This window comes from Balearica regulorum, chromosome 1 (genome assembly GCF_011004875.1).
Source record: "Balearica regulorum gibbericeps isolate bBalReg1 chromosome 1, bBalReg1.pri, whole genome shotgun sequence".
Classification (NCBI taxonomy): domain Eukaryota; kingdom Metazoa; phylum Chordata; class Aves; order Gruiformes; family Gruidae; genus Balearica; species Balearica regulorum.
This window is the reverse complement of record NC_046184.1, coordinates 211,457,195-211,484,382: the sequence shown is the minus strand read 5'-3', so window position 1 is coordinate 211,484,382 and position 27,188 is coordinate 211,457,195. Positions and strand designations below refer to the sequence as shown.

Below are 27,188 nucleotides of genomic sequence, written 5' to 3'. Positions count from 1 at the left end.
ACTATTCAGCTCCTTACTACTCAAGCAGTTGATGTTTTCTGTGGGTTTTGTTGCAATTCAGAGTCGTGTAGAGGCATCTCTCTGTTACCTAAGGCAACTATTTATAAAATATAGAAGGTTTTTCTCTATGTGTGTCTGGGGTCCTTTGATATATCTTGCTGGGCAAAAAATGTTTATCTTCATGGTGAACCTGTATATTAACCAAAAAGAAATCTATTTCTGAAAATTATGTTTGCTCTTTAATAAGACTGCAATAGTTTGAAGATGTTCCTAAAACTTCTCTAATGAAAGGAGCATGGATGGATCGATGAGCCTGCTGGTTTTCCTAGTCTTATTTTCTACTAGGTCTGGAAAGGGGGGAAAAAAGAAGAACAGTTTTTACTAGAGATGGTGATGATCTGGGTAATGGTTTTATTCAGGTAATTAACTAAGCAGCAAACAAGGCAGATGGGTTTTGCTCCTTCTGGTGCTCAAAGCCTGTGAAATGGGCATCGCTTGCCTAGCAGAGTGATTACAGTGTGGTTACGAGTGAATGGAAATGTTTATTATTAAAGATTGATGTGAATGCAGCTGGTGTGCATTGAGCCTTCATGGAATAGCCACGTGAATTAATCTTTGTCCTCTGCTCTTGTTCCTGCATATAGTTTGTATGTCATTTGTCTTTTCATGTTTTAGCAGCTTTCTAGGTTGCTTACCTAACTTCTACTGCAGAAGCCAACAGTATCAAGCAGTGATATATCTTCTTATGCTGTAGTAGACCAACTTAGTTATTTGGAAGAGATTGCCTCCATGTGGCCTCTGTGTAACCTCAGGGGACAATCACAGACAAAGCAATTTCTTTCCTGGAAGGGAAACATCCCTGCTCCTCTAGGGCTCCTGGAGTATTAAGATTATAGTGGCGCTTCTTATTCATGAAAGTCAAAAATAGATATTTCGCTTCACAGATGGAGACTTTCAAGTAAGGCTGCACGATCCGAGATAATAACGTAGCAATGGTGATAAAAAGCTTATTGTGAAGTGAGGTGAAGGGTATCCCCAGACATCTACAGTTGCCTTAAACCAGCTCCAAGTCTAATTTGCTCTGGTGACAGGAGAAAGTTTTTCTGCTGCTGTTTTCTGGCATGATGGGAGGAGAGGAGCTAGATGCTATTTCCTCTTGGGAATCAATGTCTTCTGCAGGTTCCCTCCACAGTCTAAGGATTTCTGTCTTTGACTCTGTTCCTTTCCCTTCTTTCCTTCAGATTCAGTGTCTCGTGCCTGCCACCTAATCTAAATTTAGTAATTTGTATCTTCGGATAGCATTGAAGTCCCTGCTTTCTTTCTCCTGTAGTCTATGTCCTGCCTTTTAACCTTCAGTAGAGAATGAGTTCAGGAAGCTGGAATAAACCTGCTAGAGCTCATGGCACTGTGGTACCCTTCCTATCTGAAATACCTGCTCTGGATTCACTTTTGCTTCTGGGAGGAAACTGAAATCCCTGTTAAGAAGGTTTTTGTCACGATGGTTTCCACATAGTTGAGAAATAGCATTCCAAGCTCTGCAAAATCCAATCAGAATTGGTTGTTGTCTTGAATTATAGATTTTCCATGCTATAGTCTAGTATCATTAAGTATTCCACTCTCTTCTCAGCAGTATTGTGTAAACATGGCTGCACTGAATAATGGCTAAATCTGTAAAAATCTGGCTAAAATGTAAAATACTGGTTTTTAAAGACTTACTGGATAAGTGTGCCTGCAATTTAAATATTCTGCTGCCTTGTGCGAGAGGGGGAACTGCTAGAATCCTGCCCTGAGGGTATGTAACAAATGCTGGGGGCCAAATACAGCCTGTCAACTCCACTCTTAGGAGTGAGAAGACACTGGCAAAGGCGGTGGGATAAAGCTGTCAGGAAACTCCACAACAGGCAGTTTGCGCTGGAACGGTTGACTCGTTCTGCCCCAGTTTTCTGAATACAGGTCAGAGCATTTGGTGCAAAGGGAAAATGTGTGTAAATGAAAGTCCTGAGTTTGCTCGTACCAAGAGAGGGGTCACGTCACCTGCGTCACTGGGACTGTCTGTCTGAGCAGCCACCCAGCCAGTAGGCACGTTGGGTGACCGGGGGGGGCTGTCTGCCTGAGAAGGGTTACATCACTGCCTGACTTTGCGTTTCGCTGCCTGACTTTCACTCGGGGGGGTGGGGGTGTCTGCAGCACCAAGGGTGCACCTCTCAAAGAATTTTTGAGGCAGTCGTTTGTGTTAAGTGACTGCAAAATGGCCTGATGACAGGATGATTTGCCCAAAATTTTTATGTTTGAATCATAAAACAAAAATGTTTGAGCATAAAAATAATCTAGTTAAGATGGTTTGGAACCAAAATGTTGTCCCAAGGCTAAGCCATATATCCATCTTAATCAAATCACTTTTCCTAAGTGACTTGAGTTTGGCAGAGGAAAGTTGCTTGTTTCCATAAATTTCTGTTCATTTGGAAAGAAATCTGCAAAGATCATGCAATTAGAAACCTACCCTGGTTCCAGCCCCCACAACTGACAGTCCCCACAGCCATCCCACCAGCTTGTGACCAGCAGGTTGACGGAGGTGATCCTGCCCCTCTACTTGGCTCTTGTGAGACCCCACCTGGAGTACTGCATCCAGCTCTGGGGGCCTCAGTACAGGAGAGACATGGAGCTGTTGGAGTGAGTCCAGAGGAGGCCATAAAGATGATCAGAGGGCTGGAGCACCTCTCCTATGAGGACAGGCTGAGAGAGTTGGGGTTGTTCAGCCTGGAGAAGAGAAGGCTCTGGGGAGACCTTACTGCAGCCTTCCAGTACCTGAAGGGGCCTACAGGAAAGCTGGTGAGGGACTGTTTATCAGGGAGTGTAGTGACAGGACAAGGGGTAACGGGTTTAAGCTGAAGGAGGGTTGATTTATATTATATGTTAGAAAGCAATTCTTTACTGTGAGGGTGGTGTGGCACTGGAACAGGTTGCCCAGAAAGGTTGTGGCTGCCCCTGGATCCCTGGAAGTGTTGGAGGCCAGGTTGGACGGGGCTTTGGGCAACCTGGTCTAGTGGAGGGTATCCCTGCCCATGGCAGGGGGTTGGAACTAGATGGATTTTGAGGTCCCTTCCAACACAAACCATTCTACGATTCTATGATTCTATGACCTCTGGAAGCCATAGGTGTTTTACCTGGTCTGTAGAGGCAGACGGCTCGTTACCATCACCCTGCCTGAGCTTCCAAGCTTCCAGTGAACATCTCCGTTTGCATCCATAAGCCAGCTTGACAGCTTAAGCACAGACTTGCATCATGACAGTTACAAGTTTTGAGGATGGTTAAAGTTCAGGCAGAGACTCCACAAGCCTGCCTATACTTCTGTGTACATGTCTAAGTAAAACATTCCAGGGATTTTTGAAAGTCTTTTGTACCCTCAGGATGGAAGGATTCAGCCCATCTTTTTGAAGACATGTGTGATTCAAAATGCCTGACATGGTCCATGTTCCATAGAACAGATGCATCTTAAATTTGGTATCAAGTTGCTGTGTACAAATTCTTAAAGAACTTGGCTGTAATTTCATATTCCAGATTTGGAATATGAAATTTGATGTAGTCCAGAAATATCCTAGTGGAACTTGTCATTATTGGTTACTTCAGAAGTTTTTTTTTAGATACCAAAATTTAAAGAGAATTTTCTTTAATGACCTTACGCTAGTTTTATGTGCTGAACAATCAGAAATCTGGTCCTCAGACATTTTTGAAATCTTTTTGAGACACTCAGATGCTGATTATGATAAATACTGTTTAGGAATGTGAATAGGTTTTCTGATATTGACATTAGATGTCTTGTTGTCGTTCAAGTATCTAAAATCTAGTGTGCACTAGCTAGATTACTTCCTTTCAGAAAATAATAATGAGCAAGAACAGTTGTGCTGAAAACTAGACCCTCTTTTCACTGTGATTTTGACTTTTGTAACTTCAGATTTCATTTATGAACTTTGCTTTTCTACTTTTCTACTACTTTTCTTCCCGTAGCATTTACCGTACACTCAACACAGTTCTGGAAAATGCTTAATTTTTAGAAAGCTGAAAACTTCTGTTAAAGGTTGATCAACTTATTAGTGTGGAGAAGATAAAATTTACAACAGCTTCAGCAACTTTGAATGTCAAACACTGAAGTTTTAAAGGGAGATTTCAGCTGTGTGGTTGTATTAACATTTGGGAAAATGCTAACATTCGAGAAGTTGAGAAGAGAAAGTTGCCATATTAAGATGATAAATGTTCTTTGGAACTTATGGAGGTGATAAAATTGTGTTTTATTAATCTGTTATAGGAAAAAAGTATATAACGTAATTAAAAGATAATTTAAAATAATTTTCTTGAACTTTCCCTCGTTTGACACTAGATGGTGCAGTAAGCTCAGAATCCTTTGATCTGCAGCTATAAAGCTCCAGTGACATGCTATGGAGGTCTTTCTTACATGGCTTAGAAAGTGCTAATTCAGTAAAAATGCCTTGTTAGAAATTAGGTGCCTTTAGAATCCCTGGTGTGTTGGGAAATCTGAATACAACAATCCTGTACCTGAAATTCAGGCATGCAAGTTCTGTCTCTAAATTAAATGCACCTCTTTCCCTTCCTTCTAGGAATAGAGCTAATCAGTGTTCATTAAATGAACGATAACTCTGGTTTCTAAATGAACCTTATTAGTATTATTGCGATGTTAGATTTCTTTTTCTTTTAAGTATATTCCACTTGCTTTAAATTAGCTTAAAAGTAAAAATCCATGTAAGGATCTTGCATCTCCTTGGTTGCCTGAACACTTTAAATGTCAGGCTATTCCAACTACTATCTCCACTTCCTAATTTAATGCCAGGTTTGAGTGTAAGCATCAATGGCAGTCGTGCAAAAACAGGTAGCAAGATAAATTACTGTTATTATCTCAGCCTAGAATATTTTTAAACTAGGAAGTTCAGAAACCTCTTCAGTTGCCTCCTCTTTGATGGCCTCACTTTGTAGAAGGGAAGGAACCATACTGGATATTCCTCCTTTGTTTTTCTGTACCAGGGTGTTGTCCTGCAGCTCGGCAGGGTTGCTGACAGTTTATAGAAAGTCAGGATTGGTGGAATGACTTTCCAGTGGTGAGAGGGAAAAACCAGCTCCACATGGAGCAAATGGGCAATTCATTTGCTTAGGCCTCCAAAGTTAAGGTTATACATGAACTGACATTTGTGCAAATTGCTTTTCAGAAGGAGATTTGCTTCTCCCATCACCACAGAACATTGATCCCCTTTGTCCTTTTCCCTTGGTGGTGGCAAAGCTCCTATCTTACCCATTACTTGAGATTCTCTGTAGCTAGTGGGGAAAAGATGTTTTGTTTCTGCTCCAAGTCAGATCTCTCTCTTTCCCAACTCCCATCTCCTGGTGAGTGTGTAAAGTGTCCTTTGCACTCCTATCATTCTTCTTTTTATACACCTGGGTGCAGGAAGGTCATTTCTGGGAAGGTTCCTGGAATCCGGCATCCTCCTTTTTTATCTTTAATGAAACAGCTTTTTCGTCACCTCCGAAGCCTTCCTTGTCCAAGCATGAGTCAGACCTCACTGCAATGGTTGCCGTGCTTCTCTGACACATTAACAAAGATGGGGAAAGAGGGTCTGAGGATGAGCCTGGATGATTAATTAATCTGTGAAAAATGTCTTAGTCTGAGCTTCCTGGAAACTGTCATAAAGAGTAATTTTTTGTGTCTAAAAATGTAGATTAGTTAAGTGCTATATATCTCATGAATTAACATCGACTTCAATAAAAATTGAGTTCTAAAGACAATTTGGATAAATAAGGTCAAAAAACTCTATACCTTTTTTTTTTTTTTTTTAGATGCAACTGTTCCCATTTCTTAATTCAATAAGTTTGGGGACTATATTTTACTATTGAATTCTGCATAAAATAGTAAATCATGCGCTGGTCACAGGTACTGTGAAAACAGCAAACTCCAAGAGTCTCCTGATGTTGCAGTGGATCACGTGAGCTGTAGATTAACTCGAGATGTTGCTGCATAGAACTGCAAAACAACATTAGAAAACACATTTGACAGGCCTGTGCAGCCGATTTAAATGAGCAATTGCAGGAAAGTCCTCTGCTCGTGTAATTGTAAATACCTCTAGCTCCCAGGGAAGCGGATTTACGCAGGAAAAGCTGGTTGCTGCAGCTTTCAGCGTTACCATGCCTGATACTCCTGTGTGAATATAGCTCCTAGTGCTTTTAGGGGGATCATCTAACCGTGATAAGAAACCCCATTTATTTTTCCAGAGCTGCCTAACGTTCCTAATTCCTATTACTGTGGAAGAACCCTACGTTAAAGGTGACGTTCAGATAGGGAAGAGAATAAGATAAGGCTGAATTTGTTTTCATTTCTGTTGCTCAGGTGTGACAAACCGTTGAGGCTGTGCCGTAGCACCGGCTGTTCTTCCAGAGCAAAGACGCTGCATTTCAGAGGCTCTTAAGAGCCGTGGAGGACTGTGAGAGGCTGATGCTTTGTTATGTGTCAGGAACAGAAATCCAAAGTTTTCTCTCGCAGTTACAAAATTAATTGGGGTTATACAGAGGACATATTAATGTATGCATAGATATATTAGCAAGGCATCTAAAATTTAATCTTGCATCCTTCTCTTTGCTTACACTGACTACATTTCATAAGTATAGCTAATCTGCATGAAGCATTTTTTAGCCCCAGGGTGGCTCAGCCCAGTAGCAATGATCTTATAACACTACTTTTGATCTCTGCCCTTGTAGCTTCCTAGCTTTTGTGTTTGGGGGTTGTTTTTTGGTTTTGGGGGGGGAGGGGGTGTCATCATTTTTCTCCTCTCCTTTTTAATATGCAGTTATTGGCAAAGCCCCATACTGCAGTCTGTATCCGTTAGTGAATTCCACTGAATATTCAGTAGGTTCCTTCATTAAGATACAACACTTGTTACATGTTTAATCATGCACTGCTTTTCTCTTATCTCTTTCTGTAACAGCAGATAAGCATACATCATAGATCTGTATCTGTGATCTATGTTTTTTAATATAAAAATGCAATTGGATTAAAAAGAGACAAAGGAAACACACAAATGTGCCTATGCTTGTTCTTGCTCATAGACAAGTGGCAAAAGTAGCTCTGAATTATTTTATTTCGTTATGTTTCAAGGCAAAATAAGCAGCTTATAAATTAGTATTCTGAAGAATATTTTGTATCTCAGTTTCATGTGGGCAGGAATATCTTCTGTTTTTGCAAACCTTGTCTTACTCTGAAGAAAGTCCTAAAATGGTGCAAAATTTCAATGTTACAGTGAAGAATAGTTACTAACAAGGAAGAGTTTTTGGGGTTTGTCATCATAGCTAAGTCCATTGTTCTGTGTGCTTGGGTTTTTTTGCCTGGGATTTCTGATTGATGGCTTTCCACATGATTTATGTTGTTGCAGACAGTATCTTGTTATCTTCCTAGCTTCTGACAGAATTAAAAAGAAACCAAACAAAATTGCTTCTGACAGTGGGTGATTTAATTGGAGAAATCTCAGCAACTTAAGGTAAACCTCAGGCATTGCAATCCTTTATTTTTTGGCAAAATAAATGATGACCTCTGATGGACACAAGCCAAGCAAGTTCTGACAGTATCTACCAGCCCATTACATGTTGTTAGATTTGCCTGAAGAATAAAGAAAGGAATTTTCAAAGGATTTTGAAAATACTTTCAGGCTATGGACACTGTTTACTTTATAAGGGCCTCCTAGGTATTGAAGGTCTTTTCAAATGTTAATCTGAGTTGCAGTTTCAGGAGACTTTCTCTGTTCTTGAACCACTGGGTGCTTTATCCATTAGTATTAATTAGCTTTTTTGTCTTTTATTCTTTTCAGATAGTAGATTTCTCCTTAAGGATAGTCTTGTTCGTGAGTCTCATTTTTTGAAAAAAAGTCTGATATATTGAAAATATTTCTGGCCATGTCTCTCACTTATAATCAAGAAAATGAGAGGTTACAGGAATCCTTTTTTCTCCTTGTCTTTCTGTAATGTTTTGCATAGTACTAGTTACTCTTTGCTTCCCTGTAATTCATTGAGCTGTTTTTTTTTTTCCTTGATGTACTGGCCATATTAAATACTCATAGAATAAAAAATAAACAGAGAGAGATGTACTATTATAAAGGTGGACGGGCAGCTGAAATAAATGAAATATATTCAATAAATCTATAGAATCACTACTAGATGCTACAGACACAAGATCTGAATGTTCTCTCAGTTCCTTTCTTCGAGTCTGGGAGAACAAGAATATCAGTATATTTGTAAAGTATCTGTAACGATGTTTGCCACCTTTCCAAAGTGTTTTGTGACCTACTGATGAAAAGTGCAATAAAGCATCTTGGGGTTATTAATCAGACTGTAACAGGAGGGATTTTTCTCTGAGATGTCAGACAGGTTTAACAGTAGTTGTTTCCCTACGCTCAGTAGCTGCAATGCCCTTCTGTCAGCCTTCAGCTACTACTGACACCTGGGAATGTACTCCACATTTTAAGTGAAGCCTTAAACTGCCATAATACCTCTCCTCTGAGGAATATCCTGATAATTCACTCACTCAGCAGAAGATATATGCATTTATACATCCAATGACGTGACGCATCAAAAACGTTCCAGCTTTTGTCAGTATCGGGTGTAAACCGAAGCAGAAAGCAGAAGATTGCAGGTCCAGAAGCTCTGGATGGGTGCAGCCTCCAGCATGAAGAGGACAGAATCTGTTTAGCCAGACATTATGGAAGGACATCTTGGCAGCCTGACTAAGAAGCACTCAAGATAATATACGTTTTGTTTCCACGTGCTTCCTATTTAAACTTCTGTTTCTCATGCCTCTTATTTCATCTTGCTGTAATGTAGTTTTGTGGACTTCAAAGCTGTGGGGGAAAAAAAAAAAAAAACAACCCAGAATTTTGGCATTCAAAAGAAAAAAATCTTTCTGAACTGGCTATTATTTTCCAACTCTTTTCAAGAATCTAGTCTAAATAAGAGTTTCAGAGATTATTATTGTGTAACCTCTTGGTATCAATAGCTAATTGATACTTCTCAGAAATATTTTAAAATGGAAAGCTCTTTTTGCCATTTGCTTTCCTTGAACATATCTATTTCAGCAGATAATGTTACTTGCTTTCTAATTATCTTTTAAAGACAATATTGCTACTGAAGCTGATGCAATTGGGGGAAATGTAAAAAAAGCCAGTCAGCAAGCTTGATGACTTAGGTGACTTTTTTTAGATCTGCACTGTTTACTAACTTGATTTCCCACAGTATTTTTCGCTGTCTTTTCCCATGCTATTGTCTTCCCTAGTTAATCAGTGTAGCTTTTTCCTGTTACTTTTCCTGAAATCTGAATTGCCTTCAGGATCCACACCTGTATTTCTCCTTTAGGTATTTTTTCCTTACTTTTCCGTTCTATCCATTCCTACACCTACACATGGATCTTGTTAATACTGTGAGCCACCCACAAAGTATGAATTTTTATCAGGTAGCTGTTAATTGGCAACAATTTATGCCCTTCTTGTTCAAGACAATTGCACTTTTATTGATCATTTTGCTTTTTGGCTGTTTTGAAAGAATAGGAAGCATGGTTCTCCCTGTCTCCCCTTTGTTGTACATGATCTTTATGAATAGTTTGTGTCGATTGCTCTTACTGATGGAAGGCTGGTTTTCTTTCCCTCAAGCAAAAGCAATATGAAATACACTTGAATGTTATCAAGTCCAGTGGATCGCAGTTGCCCACTGAAATGGCAGCACTCTGGGCAGCTTTTATTCTACTACTCGAATACCGGGTTTAGTTTTGGGCCCCTCAATATGAGAAGGACATTGAGGTGCTGCAGCGTGTCCAGAGAAGGGCAACGAAGCTGGTGAAGGGTCTGGAGCAGAAGTCTGATGAGGATCGGCTGAGGGAACTGGGGGTGTTTAGTCTGGAGAAAAGGATGCTGAGGGGAGACCTTCTCGCTCTCTACAACTACCTGAAAGGAGGTTGTAGCCAGGGGGGTGTTGGTCTCTTCTCCCAAGTAACAAGCAATAGGACAAGAGGAAATGGTCTCAAGTTGTGCCAGAGGAGGTTTAGATTGGATATTTGGAAAAATGTCTTCACTGAAAGAGTGGTCAGGCATTGGAACAGGCTGCCCAGAGAAGTGGTTGGGTCACCATCCCTGGAGGTGTTCAAAGAGCGTGTAGATGTGGCACTTTGGGACACGGTTTAGTAGACATGGTGGTGTTGGGTCGACAGTTGGACTTGGTGATCTTAGAGGTCTTTTCCAACCTTAAAGACTCTATGATTCTGTGATTCTATGATACTAAGAGAAACTGAGCCACAGCAGATACAATTGATTCTTTCACCCAACACACTCAAGCACACCGAATTGCATCTGTTATCTTCCAAATGTGAACAGAACGTGTCTTTTACATACATAAGAGTTAGAAATCAGCTTTTTAGGTTAAAGTGTCTTATGTAGACAGTGACCGCATTCTCAAAAAAAATATACATAGCTGATTTTTTCAAAGCATCCCTTCCACTACAGTTCTATTAAACATCCGCCTGGATTGCTGCATTGGATTTAATCAGCCCTTAGTGGTTGAAGTTTGTGTTTTCAATAAAAAACTCATTAAACCTGATAATCGACTTAATAAAATTATTATAATTGATAACATGACATTGCAAAGGCTGAAAAGAGTAATGGTGTTTTCAACAAATGAAGAAATTTCTACTTTGAAGTCAGTGTCACAAATTGTGTCTTTGATCAAGTCGATGAGCAAATGCCAAGCAGGGAAATAGAATTTTCAGTGATAGTACATAGCATGTGAGTATAAAGGCTTATATTAATTACTGGGAATTGGCCAAAATAGCTCAAAGTTAACAACTTAACACTCCAGGAGCGTTAATGTCATCAACCAACTTCTGAAGACCACACTTGCATCTGATTTCACATTCAAATTGCTGCTGTTTCCTCTTTAGCAGTCATTAGACAGTTGGTTTCCTTTACTATTTTGCAACAAATCTGCAAACTGAGCAGATCTGAACTGAATTAGAGGTTTCAGCTGAAACTGGGTTATTTTCCTCATTATTATGTTCATAAATTTTATTCAGTTTTGAAAAGACATTATTTTTTTCAGTATCCTGGAGATGTTGGTATTTACTTAAGGCAAATGGGAATGAGTACAGTAAAGTGCAGACAAGGGTGTTTCTGCATTGCTTATACTTTACTAATAGCTGTAATGTCAGAGAATGTCTGAAAAACTGGCTCAAGCAATCTCAGTTAAAATACCCAAGACAGGTTTCCATTTCTTAAACTGCTATTTACCTACACTCTCCTAAAGATACTGGGATTAGTGAATTTTAATCCTGTCTCTATTTTGGAGGTAAACTAGGCCACAAGGACTACTAAACACTTGTACCTCAAAGACTAATAAAGAAATAGAGCTGCCTGTGTAAAGAAAGGCAACAATCAGCCAGGCAGTGCATCACATCAGTGTTTATGTTTCTGAACAGTAGACAAAAAGTGTTGAGCAAAGCAATAGACCATCAGCACGTCAGACTATTATTGGTCTTAAAAAAGCAAAGTGTTAGGATTCCTTTGGAAAACTTAATTTGCTTCCCCTATTCTCCTTCAGCACTTCACGTACTGGGAATTTCCATATTTATGCCTTCGGAGGAATGTGTGTCTGTGCTTAGGGGCCATACCTTCCTCATTTGGAGAGCTGCACAGTCAAACTCTTCCCACAATGTAGCTGCAGAGAAGCAGGATAAATATGTTTCCCAGTACAGATTTATCTTTCAGACCAGAATGACTTAGAAACTCTACATACTCAAGTGGACTATAGAGCCATTGGAAACATACATCTATGGCTTTCCATAACTTTTTATATACTGACTTTATCACCACACCTTTTCTTCTCATACTTTCTTGCTGAAGTGGAATGACTCAGCAGCTGAGCTCCTATGCCAGGTCATTATCTCAAACCAGGGGGGGATCAGAGACACTCTGGAGCTACATGAAATGCAGAAACAGCCTGAAAATGCAATCCGGGCTTTGTCCCATTGCTCTTCTCTCTCACTCACACTGTCTCTGAAAGTTGGGGTTTTTTTAATTTCTTGCTTCCATTTGAAGAATGAGTTCTTTATCCTGTGCTGGAAGGAAAGAGGCAGGAACTGGGCAAGACCAGCACTATGCTATTGGAGTTTACAAGTGTTTTGGAGAAAAATATGTTTTACAAATAGTTGAGTGTGAGGAACCATGAGAACAGAGGTTTGCATTCAGTGGCTGAAGTGCACATAAGTATATAAGGCAGCTCCCCATAAAACAACCAGCACAACTAATAAAAGGTGATGGGTGATGGTAGTAGGTGACTCTCTTCTGAGAGGTACAGAGGTGTCCATCTGCCAACCTGACACACTCTTAGAAAGGTGTGCTGCTCACTGGGGGCTCGGATGAGGGATGTCACCAAGAGACTACCAAGCCTCGTACAGTCCACTGCCTATTATCCACTGATGCTGTTTCACATGGGCACCAGTGATACAGCCAGGAGCAGTCTGAGGAGCATCAAGAAGGATTACAGAGCCCTGGGAGCAGTGGTAAGGGACTCAAACACAGGCAGTTTTTTCATCAGTCCTCCCGGTAAAAGGTAAGGGGTTTAGAAGGGCCAGTCGAATTTGACAAGTCAACAAATGTTTACAGCACTGGTGCCACAGCCAGCTGTTCAGCTACTTAGAACATGGGACTTGCTTTGAGAAACCTGGTCTACTGGGAGCTGATGGGGTCAATCTGTCTGAGAAGGGGACAAGCATCTTTGTTCATAGGCTTGCCAAGCTGGTGAAGAGGGCTTTAAACTAAAGTTGCTGGGGGGGGGACCTCAATCCATCCCACTCCTACCAGTTTGATGCCAGTGCCAGCAATAGGTGCCCAGAGCCAGGAGAAGGACCACAGGTCAGCAGAAGAACACCTGAAGTGCAGCACAAAGGAATTCCGGCCACTCCAGCCAGCCAGTCAGCTTCATTGGGGGGGCAACTTAAATGCCTCTATGCAAACACATGTAGCATGGGGAATAAAGAGGAGTTGGAGACATATGCATGCCTGCAGAGCTATGATATCATCGGCCTCACAGAGACATGGTGGGATGGCTCCTGTGGCTGGAGTGTTGGGATGGAAGGATACAGGCTCTTTAGGAAGGACAGGCAGGGGAGACGAGGAGGGGATGTCACCCTCTATGTCATTGACCAGCTGGAGTGCATGGAAGAGAAGATCATGTTCGAGAATATCTAAGGAACATGAAGATGCATAAGTCCATGGGACCTGATGAGATGCATCTGTGAGTCCTGAGGGAACTGGCGGATGAAGTGGCTAAGCTACTCTCCATCATATTTGAGAGGTTGTGGCAGTCCAGTGAAGTTCCCACTGACTGGAAAAGGGGAAACATAACCCCCATTTTTAACAAGGGAAAAAAGAAAGACCTGGGGAACTATAGGCTGGTTAGTCTCACTTCTGTGTTTGGCAAGATCATGGAGCAGATCCTGCTGGAAACAATACTCAGGCACATGGAAAATAAGAAGGTGATTGGTGACAGCCAACATGGCTTCACGAAAGGCAAATCGTGCCTGACAAATTTGGTGCCTTTCTATGATGGAGTTACAGCATTGTTAGATAAGGGAAGAGCAACAGACATCAGTTACCTGGACTTGGACAAACCATTTGACACTGTCCCACATGACATCCTTGTGTCTAAATTGGAGGGACATAGATTTGGTGGATGGGCCACTCGGTGGATAAGGAATTGTCTGGATGGTCAAGAAAGACATGGAGCTGTTGGAGAGAGTCCAGAGGAGGCCATGAAGATGATGAGAGGGCTGGAGCACCTCTGCTGTGAAGATAGGCTGAGACAGTTGGGGTTGTTCAGCCTGGAGAAGAGAAGGCTCCAGGAGACCTTAGAGCAGCCTTCCAGTACATGAAGGGGCCTACAGGAAAGCTGGAGAGGGACTGTTTACAAGGGCATGGATTGACAGGACAAGGGGTAATGGCTTAAGCTGAAGGAGGGCAGATTTAGATCAGATGTTAGAAAGAAATTCTTTACTGTGAGGGTGGTGAGGCACTGGAACAGGTTGCCCAGAGAGGTTGTGGATGCCCCTGGATCCCTGGAAGTGTTGAAGACCAGGTTGGATGAAGCTTTGGGCAACGTGGTCTAGTGGAGGGTGTCCCTGCCCATGGCAGGGGGTGTGGAACTAGATGGTCTTTGAGGTCCCTTCCAACCCAAATCATTACGTGATTCTCTGTACAGCCGGGGGAAAGATTCGCAAAATGTTAAAACAGTAAGGGGGATATTTGAAAATGCTTGAGAGTCTACATTTTGCTACTTGACAGTCTGATTTGACTTTGTAATTCTTAACTGCTCACACTCAGACCATAGCTATGTCTGCAATGTTATTTAAGCACATTTCTTTTGACAGTATGGTGATATTAGGGGTGAATAAACTAAAGTATCTGCCATAAACCTGGTATCACAGGGTGCATAGACATCATCTCACCTTTTCTGTTTTTTAACTCAGTTATAGCTATCTTACTACAGATAATTCTGGCAATTTTAACTGGGGTTTTACTCAAGTTATTCAATTAAGCTGAAATTACTTGTAATGTAGTGCCATAATTGTAGCAGAGGCATCATTGGAAGATGGTAAGTAGGTGAGATACTAATTAAATTCTTCTGAACTTCAGTAATTTAATATTCAAAGGAGGCTGAGCCCATATAGTAGCTGCTCTTTGCATTGCCACTGGGGATTACAGAGGAAGAAACCTTAACAAAAATAGCAGCCTCCAAATGATTTTTGCTGGACTTGCCTGACTGAAATTTGGGGGTTGTTAGTATTGCTCCACCATTCTAGATACAAACATGGTGGGTCACATCCATCTGTGGGTGAAGTCTCTGCAGACTTCTGTAAGATCAATGTGGGTGGATAAGTACAAAATTTTCCCAAACACTGCTAAACCTGGGGGTGACGGTTGTGTTTATATATAATCTTGAAAAGCCAGATTCTTTTATATTCAGGCTTTTGGGAAAAGTAGGTTTCAGCCTAATTTAAGCAGGAATACAGCTCCCTTTGATTTTCAAAGGACTGTAAGCCGCAAACTCTTTTAAATTCTTTTTGTGAATCTCATCTGATAATAAAATGAGAGGTGTGGGAGAGGATGAAATTCATCCATTCTTGGAGTCATCCTACTGTAGCACAGCTTAGATCTTCTTATCTTTGCTACGTCCAGATTATTGACCAGGTTATTAGTGCAGTCCTTCCAGGCCCCTGAATACATCAAAGCAAATATTCCACTGCCCTTCTCATTATAGCTATCGGTAATGATCTAAGCAAGACTAGTCCAGAGATTCCTCCCTAGATGCATATTCTTTCCAAGCCTCTTAATTCAATCTGAATGATGATGATGATAATTTAGGTTATAGTATTACCCAGGGGCTATGATTGTAGAGCAGGGTTCGATTGTCCTAAGCACTATGCAGACAAGGAAAAGCTTAAATGTTGTGATACCATGGAGCTGCCCAGGCTAAAGACAATACAAGTGAGTAGAAATTAATAGGAATCCCTGTGTACATTCAAATTTTATCTACTAATCTATCCACTACAATCAAATTATATCTACTTTTTAACTATTGTATAATTCCTTTGTAATTTCTTTAGCTAGAATTTTTCATATCTTAAGGCTGAATTATAGACCAGTGTTATCTTATTACATTTATTGGCTTTTTTCCATTAGCATTGTACTGATGCTTTGCATCTTGCTGAGTGAGAAACACACAGACAAATATACACATTTTGAAAAAAAACCCCTTAGTGTTAATTGAAAATGGTTCTGGGAATAAAGTCCCTTTTTAACTGAAAAGACTTAAACAGTAAGAATCTGCCATGATTGCCCAATGTAGAAATTAACCCCCTAACTAATATACCACTACTTCTTAATGTGTTAATTAATTAATGTCCTTGATTTAATTCTCCACATGTGTTGAACTGAGTTGATGAGTGTTACTATACTTTCAATTAGATGAGTTTTTCACCATAATTTTCATCATAATGGTTAGTATAAATGGGTTTTCTTAATTATGGTAGGATGAATGCTTTGTTAAGAAGCTTGAGAAACAGTGTAACAGTGTTTGGCATATTCTTGCAGGGACCCTTTGTTCACAGGGACACCCGTCTCCACCTTTCTTCTCGCAAACTCTGCTGATGTTTGCTGGCCATCTAGCTGTGATATTGAAGACCTATGATAGGTGGAAGGTCTAATCCAAATTCTCCATAATGTTATCTATTAAAATATTATCAGTATTGTTTAGTGATGGGTTTAGTTTTCTGACATTGTCTCCCTTCTGGGAGCGCTGGTGTAGGGCACCACAGTGTACGGTAATTCTCTGGCAATGTCTTGGGGGCTGCAGTGGCCTGTGATAAAACCTTATTAAGTAGAAATAAGTTAACAATTTGCTGTATGAAGACAAAAGTCATTAGGGGAACACTTTATGGAATGTCAAAATAAAGAATTTTCAGAAAACTCCTGGTACTCTAGAAATGCTTTCTCTTCCCCCAGAATTGCCTGTTGGTTTGGGCAGGCAGTGTTTTCCCAGCTTCCCTTTCCCTGTAAGATGTGTGTTCTCTGAATGAGTGCTTTGACATCTGTCTGACTGTGGGGAAGGAGAAGATTCATTTGCTGATGGACATGGTGGCAGCGGCTACCCGGGCAGCTGCGTCTTGTGGCTGAGTCTGGGGCAAGGAGAAGCATTTGAATAAAAATTAAAAAAATTGAGAAGACAGGAAATAATATTCTTCATGTTTTTGATCCCATCTGCTTTAATCCCAATCCCTTGACCTTTCTATGGCCTGCATCTACCCTGCAACTCGCACTTCACACTCTTTTTGCAATTATTACACCAAAAATAAAGATGGGGAAAGTGCTGGTGGCATTGGACAACAATGTTTTGCATTCCTAACATTGCTAAAGGACTAATTAGTGTAGATGCAGTGCCAGACCATGCTGACTCTTTGTATTCATGCTGTATTTCACCCAGTCTCATCTATTTTTCTGAAGTGTTAAGGTCATAGAGTAGGAATCTACCACCCACTTGTCCTCATTGTCTTTGCTTAGCCTTGGACTATCAGGGGCAGTGGCTCTTTTGTGGCTTTGGGAGGGTTGCAGGGGTCCAAACCATGCTCCTGAGAGCTCCCAGGACTGCATCAGGGATGTGTTGGGTTTGTGTGGCAAGGTTTTGGTAGTGGGGGGCATGGGGGCTACAGGGGTGGCTTCTGTGAGAAACTGCCAGAAGCTTCCCCCATGTCTGACAGAGCTAATGCCAGTCAGCTCCAAGACGGACCCACCGCTGGCCAAGGCCAAGCCAATCAGTGCCTCTGTGATAACAGATTTAAGAAGGAAAACAAACAGAGAGAGCTTTTGCAGCCAGAGAGAGACGTGCGAAGATGTAAGAAACTCAGCAGACACCAAGGTCAGTGCCGAAGGAGGGGCAGGAGGTGCTCCAGGCGCCGGAGCAGAGATCCCCCTGCAGCCTGTGGTGAAGGCCATGGTGAAGCAGGCTGTCCCCCTGCAGCCCATGGAGGGAGGATGAGGGGGTGTAGAGATTCCACCTGCAGCCCGTGGAGGACCCCAGGCCAGAGCAGGTGGAGACACCTGAAGGAGGCTGTGACCCCGTGGGAAGCCCGCGCTGGAGCAAGCTCCTGGCAGGACCTGTGGCCCCGTGGAGAGAGGAACCCACACCAGAGCAGGTTTGCTGGCAGGTCTTGTGACCCCATGGAGGACCCACACTGGAGCAGTTTGCTCCTGAAGGTCTGCACCCCATGGGAGAGACCATGCTGGAGCAGTTTGTGAAGGACTGTCTCCCGTGAGAGGGACCCCACGCTGGAGCAGGGGAACGAAGAGAGGAGTCCTCCCCCTGAGGATGAAGAAGCGGCAGAAACACCGTGTGATGAACTGACCGTAACCCCCATTCCCCGTCCCCCTGTGCTGCTGGGGGAAGAGGAGGTTGAAGCCGGGAGTGAAGTTGAGCCTGGGAAGATGGGAGGGGTGGGGGGAGGTGTTTTAAGATTGGATTTTATTTCTCATTCCTCTACTCTGTTTTGCTTAGTAATAAATTAGATGAATTTCCTCTCTAAGTTCAGTCTGGTTTGCTCGTGATGATAATTAGTGAGTGATCTCTCCCTGTCCTTATCTCGACCCACAAGCTTTTCGTTATACCTTTTCTCCCCTGTCTAGAGAAGGATGGACAGTGATAGAGCGGCTCTGGTGGGCACCTGGTCCCCAGCCAGGGTCAACCCACCACAAGGGACAAAACCTCGCGCTAGAAGCAGGCCCTATCTGCTTGGTAAATAAGAGATATAAGTAAATTTGCAGTTGGGGTAATTTAACTCTAGATTTTTAAGAGGTGATATATATTTGCAAAAGAAAAAACTAGACAAAAATCTTTCTCTCTTATAGGTAGTATTAATTATATAGAATAAGATGGCTGATGGGTAGTTAATAAAACTGTGCAGTATCACAGCTGTTCCATTCAGAGAACTGGATGGCAGCAAATGTTTATCTGTCTGTTAAGAAACACTAGGGATGATCTTGGGAATTACACATCAGAAAAGCCATGCCAGATACTTTTAATGAGATAAATGTAATGGGATTGGAACAAACAGGAATAGCTTCTGTAAAGGAAAACCAGGGGTTTTTAACTTAATGGAATCTCTGATAGTGTTAGTAAATTAGTAATAAGTGGAAAAGAGGCTGAAGTCATTTATTTGTACTTACCAAAAAACTTTGACAAAGTCCCATCACTCTAAGCTGCTAAGGAAAGAAAATACTTCTGAAAAAAAGTACTAAGGAAGATTAGAATCTAAGTAATCAAAACAATTGACAGAAATGAATGGACTTTTTGCGATATGGCTAAAGGGAAGCTAAGGTTATTCTAAGACAAAGAAAGTCTATACATATGTTGAAATCTGTCTGAGAATGGGCTATACAAATACAAATATTGTAATTATTTATGAGGGAAATAACTAGACAGGCACAGGGCAATTTGCAGATGGCACACAATTATTCTGGATAGTGAAAACAAGACAAAGCTGTAAGGCATTTCAGATGAATTAAACAGATCTGGAAGAATAGGCAGATGATAAAATGTAATTTTGAAAAATATGCATATCTACAATGGAAAGGGAAATATAAATTACTCATACATAATTAACTGAATGTTTTAGAGATGGCTTATAGCTTTGTGGACAAATCTTTACGTACAGTAGTGACTGGATTCATGAAGCAAAATGTTTACAAATTAATGGCAAAAATCAAGAATGGAACTATTGAAAACATTCTTATGCCATAAGAAGTTCTATAACATAAAGCTTTTAGAAATGGAAAAAAGAGGAAAAGGAAACACACAGATTGCAATAAGAAAAAAAGGCAATTTTTGATGTTTTCTGAACAAAATTCTGTATTAGGCCATGATGCTGATTTTTGCCCCCTTCTCTGACTTTCTTCCCCTTTGGTCATTTTCAAAAAAAAAAATCTGAAAGAGGTCAATGGTTGAAAAGAAATTCCTATCACTTCCACAAAATAAATAGGTAACCAAACAGAGAAAAGATATAGCATGAACCCATCTGGTATTAGATACCCATGAATCAATTTAGCTAAGTATGAGAGGTGGCAGAGTGAGAGAGCGCGAGGCAGAAAATGTTAAATTGCCACCATAGCAGAAGTTGCTATTGGAGCTAACACCTTATTAGACATCAGAATTTAACAATGCAATGCAAAGCCATAGGAAGGAAGGCCTTGTTTATTCTGCTGCTCATAGGTCTATTTGTTTGAAATCTGGAAATATTTCATGAGAGAACATGAAAAATCAGGACCTTTCAGATAGGAGATTAAAAAAGTCAGAACACAGGAATCATATGCAACAGTGCAGATGGATAGAAAATTATATTTTAGTAAGCTTTTCAGTTAAGCTGTAGAGTACAATGCATGTTGCTGTCCTGTAGGTCTCTCTCTGATAAAACAGGTCTCTGTTTAATAGGATGTAATAACCTGTCATATATAACCTTTTCAAGGTCGCGCACATTGGAAGCTCCAGAAATCTGCTAGCTTGCTGGTAATTTATGGAATCTGGAGAAGGAAAAAAAACCAGCTGCAGTGCTTGAAATTCCATCTTAAGAGGTGAATTAGGTACACTAAACTGTGAAATGGGCTTAAAACTTGCAAGTTGTTTAAAAATAATAAATAATTTATTTTATTTGTCTTATTTTCCATTCCTGGACTCAAAGATCTTATGGTAAGTGAAACTATGACAATATGTTACTCTGTAAAAAGACAGATTTTTCCCATAATTACATGCCTCCAGTTTACCAGACTCTCAAAAAAATGAATACTGGCATCAGTGGCAGTATGGTTTTAAATGCTTCATAGAAGGGAAACATGATGTATTGTTTTCAGATCTCTACAATTCACTTGTACATAAGAACCTCCACTTCTATTTTAGGGTATGTTTTTATACCTGAGATATATATTCATTATACAAATAATCAAAGTGTTATGCGTGTGTATCACTAGAAAATTTACTTGTGAATTTTACGATGTATTTTTATCATGCTCTTAACAAAACTTTAACAGTCTTCTAACAAATAGATCATTGAGAAGGAATTGCGTTTGGAGTGTTCCTGTTACCTTTCTGCATTGAAAGAAATAAAACATATTTTAGTGAAAATAGTCTGGTTGTCTACGAATTTCATTTAGTAAAAGCCAGTGATAATAATTTTCTTAAGTTCAATGCAGACTTCAAAGCCCTAAATAAATGGAAGGAGTAATTTTCTGATCATCACCTTAGGGGTTGCACAACTTTACTCACTCCACTTACTGCTATAGAGCAAATACAACTGTAACATTTTTCCTATCGGCCTCCTAGTCTCAAGAAAGCCAACCAAACAAAAAAAGTTACTCCTACAAGATGGTGATACCTTTTGTGAGTTTTGCTGTAAACTTTGTCATTTTTATCTTGTTCTAGAAGCAGTCTGCTGAAATTAATAAACATTTTGTGATTTTTCTGAAATATTTAAGTAGTTGTATCGTTTAAATATGGGGGAAATTAGTTCTTTTCTTGGTCTTAAGTGACACGGCTGCAACAAAACTATACTTTTCAGTACAAAAAAAATCTGCATGTGCATATTTATTGTCAGAAATTATAGATTAAAGCTAAGAATCTAACTCCATGGAGTATTAACCATGAATACAGATGGTGATATTTTTAATACTAAATTTGCCACAAAAACCAATTTCAGCATTACCCTAAAACTTACAAGTCAAAGTCGACAAATGATTTCATCTGAATAAAGGAGAAGAAAAAGATCAGAAATAACAGTGTTTTGTATTGACATTTTTAATGTAAGGTTTGTTTTGGAAAAGTCAGAACATTGTATTTCAAAGCTGCAAAATAATTTCGGACTTGTCTTTTTAAACTGGCATTCCAGAATGGAACAAATTGTTCAAAAGTAAATGTAACAAAAGAAATAATGTTCCCTCTTCCATATAAATACTTCTGTATTGGACTGAACGAAGTATTTCAGGTCTACCTGACCTGATTTCTATCTTTGTTCAGTTATTTCATGAATAATCCATTATTTGCACAGGTTTATGGGCAATATGTGACAAAATATGTACAGACTTTCTGAGAACACATGCAGCAAACCTTTTGGTTTTGAATCTTTATTTTGATTTATGAAGACACAGAATAAAAGTTACCTTCACACCTTAACTGCAGACAATTTCTACAGTGAGTACCGTGAACTCTAAAACAGTAAACTCTTTCAGTGTATGCAATGAACCATCTATGGCTGACTTTGGCAAAATATGCAGTTTTGCCCCATAATACTGCATTCCCATTCTGCTCTTGGCAGGATATGTTGGGTTATTTGCCAAATGTTCATGAGACACTACCCCCCAAAAAAAGAAAACAACAAAAAACCAAGAGAGAATCACTCATCATCCTGTCACTGAGGTTTAAACGCGGTTTTGGAAATGTTCAGCTGTTGAACATTGCACATATATGAGTTTTTTTAAGGATCATCCGTCCTTCCAGCACCACGGTCCAAAGGAAAGGGACTATGGCTTGGAAGGGAGAGGTGAGAGGTGCCATTTCGGGCTTTCTTAAGTCCAGGGTAAGTGGACAAGTCTCTTGCCTTTGATATCCACACGCATAACAGGGCAATATAATTAACTACTGTATTTGGGAATGAGCTTCAATATACACAGTTTTAAATTGTTACAGCTTAATTTTTCAGTCTTTAAGTCTTCCAGCTGAGTTATCCGATGTGCTGAGAGTCAGCTCTGAGGCCAGGCTGGTATGCACTGAAGCAGTGGGAAGGTTGTGTAAAAAATGTCCCTGATGGATATCACCTATGACATACTCCACTGTAGCTTGAATCCAAGTCTTGGAATTACCAATTCATAGTTCCGTGCTCCTCTGCTATGCCTCAATCTTTGGTTACAGTCCTCCCCCTCAGAAAAGGAAAAAAGGAAAAGGAAAAAATTAGCTCAGAAAGGCTTTCTAAGATTCAATCTTCTGTGAATAATACTTGGTTCCACTTACAATAATATATAAATTAAAACTTCTTATATTTAGACTCAAAGGAAGTGACAAAATTTTTCTTTCTACATTTATAACATACCTTATAATTAATTACAGAGGATGTAGAGGTTATACTCTGACAAGTAATTTATAAAATGTCATTCATAAACTATTTGCCTCAGTCACCTTTTATAGACTTTACCCTTCTAAATAATATCTTGTTTAAAAAAAAATGAAATCACTTGTATATGATAATAATTATACATACCTGATCTGTCATGACATTTTGAATTAACCACAGTAAGGAATAAATTGAGAATCAGCCACACAAACTATAACTCTTGTGAAGTGTAAGCAAGTCTTTTTGGAAGGGGGAAAAAAAATGGTCAAATAACCAGTGATGAAAGCATCTAACCCGAAGTGTTTAATATTAAACTTTGTTGTAACTGTGTGCACACATAACTGTTACTGGGCATATCTCTCTTTTGGCAGAAGTCCTGATTAAAGTCAGTGGGGAGTTCAGCCTAAATGGCGTGTTATTGTCCATTACTTGGAATATTGTCAAAACTGCATAAACACAATGTACCTTTTTAATTAGGCACCTGGTGTAAAAAAGAGTTTCAAACGGCGTTTTACTGATCTGTTTTAGAGTAAAAAAAAAAACATTTGTGGCACAAGAGATTTAACTATATATATAGTATGTTTTGTTTAGCTACCTTTAATTTTGTGTGATAAGAGGGAAAAAGGTTCAAAACTGGGCTGTCCTGTGGGAAAAGCTTTGGAGGATTCCAGTTCAGGGTCTTTTTTAAGATTTGTTTGATATGAATGATTTGAAAAAGGGATGAAGCACCCTATACTGTTCCAGCTGTGATTTCTTCAGCATTCTGCTCAGGTAGCATCCTGTGCTCTGTATATGACGTTGCATATAACTTATTAAGAAATTCTAATGTATCATAATTTTCAGTTGAATGCACAATTTGATTTCCATCTTTCACACAGAGATCCCTTCATTTTTTTGCAAAGATTTCTATCTTATTTAACTTCCTTAGGAAGACTGAAAAGCAGTTGACAGTTATATTTATATATGTGTGAATGTATATGTTTATGTATTATATATTTGCAGAGAAGCCTATATTTTTAAAAAAAAATATGAAGGGCTATATATTATTCTTAACTTCAGGCTTTTAAAATAATTCAGAATTTTCTACTTATTACAGTGCAGTATGTGCTTCCTTCAGCTAAAACAGCTAGGCAGGTTTCTTCAGAGAGATATATAGAAAATATATTTTAACACAGTAACTACTGTAAGGTAGAAAGGAAAGTAATAGGTAACACCTGCAAGGTGCAGAGAGGGGTAGAAGTCTTTTAAAAAACTGAAAAGTAGATAAAATGAAAAGAGACTAGGACTGGAACAAATGAGGAATTTGTAATAACACTGGGGAGAATATGAATAAATTATTGTGAAGATAAAGAAAGATATGAGGAAGACAAGTGAGAAAACCAGAAGGAATAAAAAACTTGTGTTGTGCTGCCAGTTTTAGCTCCATTCTTCTTTACTCTTTCCTTCAAAAACTTTTTCTAGTATAATTTTGATTTCGAGACCTAAATGGGAAAAGTATGTCTTTTGAATCGACCTCTTAAATAGTATGAAGCAAAAAGGAAAATACTTGTACAATTCCAGCTGAAACACATCTTCATAATTCTCTTTTCCTTTCTGGTGGGGCATTATCTCATTAAGTTTGTCATGCATATAATCATGAGGGCTACTCACAGTTCAGTGAGTTACGCTCATGTGTGCCTTTGCAGTAACAGGGCTTCTTGTTCCAAGTGACACAGGGAAGAACCATGTCCTGATTATTAAGTTTCAAAAAGTTTAATGATCTATCATATCTCTGAAGGTTGTGATAGATTAGTTTACCATTATAAATTTCATAAATTCCAGGACAGATGAAAGACCATATAATTTGCTTTGCGTATTGGCTGCCAGGGAAAACTCTTCCTCAGTTATAGATCTTCTTGTTCAATTAATGGAGTCCAAATGGACTTGCACAGGCATTTATTGGAAATTTATTCTGGTCCTTTGACTCCTTCACCTAGGATGTTACTTTGGGGTAACTTGTTCATAGGTATTAGTCTCTTGGGTATTCTAGGTTAAATTTGTTGAGGAAAGCGAAGTGAACAAGAGATACCCTACATTACAACAGCAAAAAAAATGGGAGCAACAGTCACCAGATGAGAAATAGAAGTTCAAGAAATAATAAATAAATATATTCAATAACTACATTGATCCATTTTGCAAAATACTGGCCTAGTGTACTGTAGCTAAAGTTTTTTTTAAAAAATACATCAGGAATAAGACACTAGCTTGGGATCTTCAGAAGAGTTTTGCTGCTCTCTTTAAAAGTGAATTAGATTAAACCAGAGTGAAAGCACTCTCATAACTGCTAAGTTAGCTAAATCTGGATGCATAAATTTATGGACAATTAATGAAACCATAAAACAGAAAATACACTTTCTGGCTAGCTACTGGTGGCCATTAAAATGAATATGCTATATATCAGCTAATCGTAACACTTGATGCTAAGAATACTTTGAAAATAAAAAAAAGGTAGTTGATCTCACAACATCCCTATGTAACAATTAAGTCTGATTACACCCTCCTACGGGTGAAACGAGAAACTGGAACAGGCACAGAGATCGTAAGTGATTAGTTAATGCTTATGGTGAAAATGGGGAACAGAGTTGCGTAACTTCTTGACCACACCTTGGCTGGCTGTTACACTGGTCATGCAAACAGTACACAGATTTGAAAATAGCACCATACAAAGGTTATCCTCTAACACAATCATATTAGAATAATGACTGCAACCTTCGATTAGGGTAAATCCATTCTCCCTCTTTCAGAGCAGAATGAGAGTCAAGCACATTAAAAAGCTCATTGATTCGATGTCTCTGAGACACACACTGACGGGGGATATACAAACCTCAGTGAAGGATTTCTCTCTGTTGGAACAACTGGGTTTAAAAGATGGCATTTCTAATATAGATGTTTATTATGAAAAGCATATTTGCAATTCTAGTGTCATTTTATGTTGTAATTTAAGGATTAAACCAAATTTTTTTCTTAGCGTTGTCTGTTTCCCCTGTGAAAGAACAACTGATGCAGCGTATCCAGATTAAAATCGATTAACAATTCTGTGAATTTTGCCCAGCAGCTATAATCGTTCGTTGCCCTAGCAACTTGGTAGATTAAATCATAAGCTAAAATCCAGGGGGTTCAATTAAAAATTCTTGTTGAAATTCAAATTCTTTTGAGGGTGAAATGACCAGTGATTCAATATACACTTGAGAATTCTCAGGGTTGGCTCTTTTTGCTTCAGTGTCATTTATTAGAAATGAAACATAAATCTAATATTCAGGAAATAATTACCTATTGCAATTTACTATTGGTGCTGATGCATTAGGAATAATGAAGCTTTGTGGCTTTGTTACATAGCAAGGCACAGGCTAAACTTTGTCTTGCTGAAAGAAGAATCTGATTTATCCTATTTGCTAGGCTATTTTTCCTGTATTTGCTACTGACCAGAATTTATGTTTACATTGGACCTACATATAATTTAAGGAGCAATATTTGATAATTTACTTTTGATTTACTATGCGAGGACTTTAATTCTAAAATGTGCTCTTAAAAGGCTTTGGTTTGTTGAACGTTGAAACTATCTACTGTCCAGTTTGTGGCTGCAGAGCAGAGCCAAGGTTCTATGTTCTGTTCCTCCAGCTCCAGTTTGGATATTTTCAGTAATTCCTGGGTAAATATCAGGGACTATTCACCTCCTTTTGACCATACTGATCTTTCTGCTACTGATTTTCTTGCAGCTGTATTGCCTTTCAGTTCTTCTACTTCTTTTTCTAGTGCCCTGATGACCATTTCTTTGGGTAGATGCACTTTCCCCACAATGCTGTTGAGGGAAGTCAAGTTGAGTCATGTTCAGTTTATCACCCATCATCCTTTCTCAGAAATGTCTTTGCCTCCCAAAATGACCTCCAGGTATTCTGATATGGTGCCAAAAAGTATCAACGCCAAACCAGTAACATGTTGATGCCAACCTTGCACAACTCTTGCTTTTTGTTCTCCCCTTTGCACAAAATGTGAGAGAGATTAGTAGATTAGTGCTTTCTATCTTCACTTGCCTTAATGAAAAGCTTTCTTCTCGACCTGTCTTTCATTGCTGGGTCCTGGGTCTCACCAAAGACAGGCTACCTGTTCAGACACTAAACATACTCCCCCACACACAAGGGAACTCAGAACCCATTTTAAGCAACATTTTGTGTTTTCTTACTTTAATCCTCCTTAAAGAGTTAGCAACTCCTTTTCATAGAATCATATAATCACAGAATGGTTGGGTTGGAAGGGACCTCAAAGCCCATCTAGTTCCAACCACCCCACTGCGAGCAGGGACACCGTCCACTAGACCATGTTACCCAAAGCCTCATCCAACCTGGTGTGTTGGGTTTGTGTGGCAAGGTTTTGGTAGCGGGGGGGGGGGGCTACAGGGGTGGCTTCTGTGAGAAGCTGCTAGAAG

At 39.6% G+C, this 27,188-nt stretch overlaps 1 protein-coding gene across 21 annotated transcripts in view; it reads left to right on the top strand.

Moving 5' to 3' along the window:
- DLG2 (discs large MAGUK scaffold protein 2) overlaps window positions 1–27,188 on the top strand; it is a 1,060,789-nt gene that overhangs the window by 479,489 nt on the left and 554,112 nt on the right. The gene's annotated exons all lie outside the window — the stretch shown is intronic.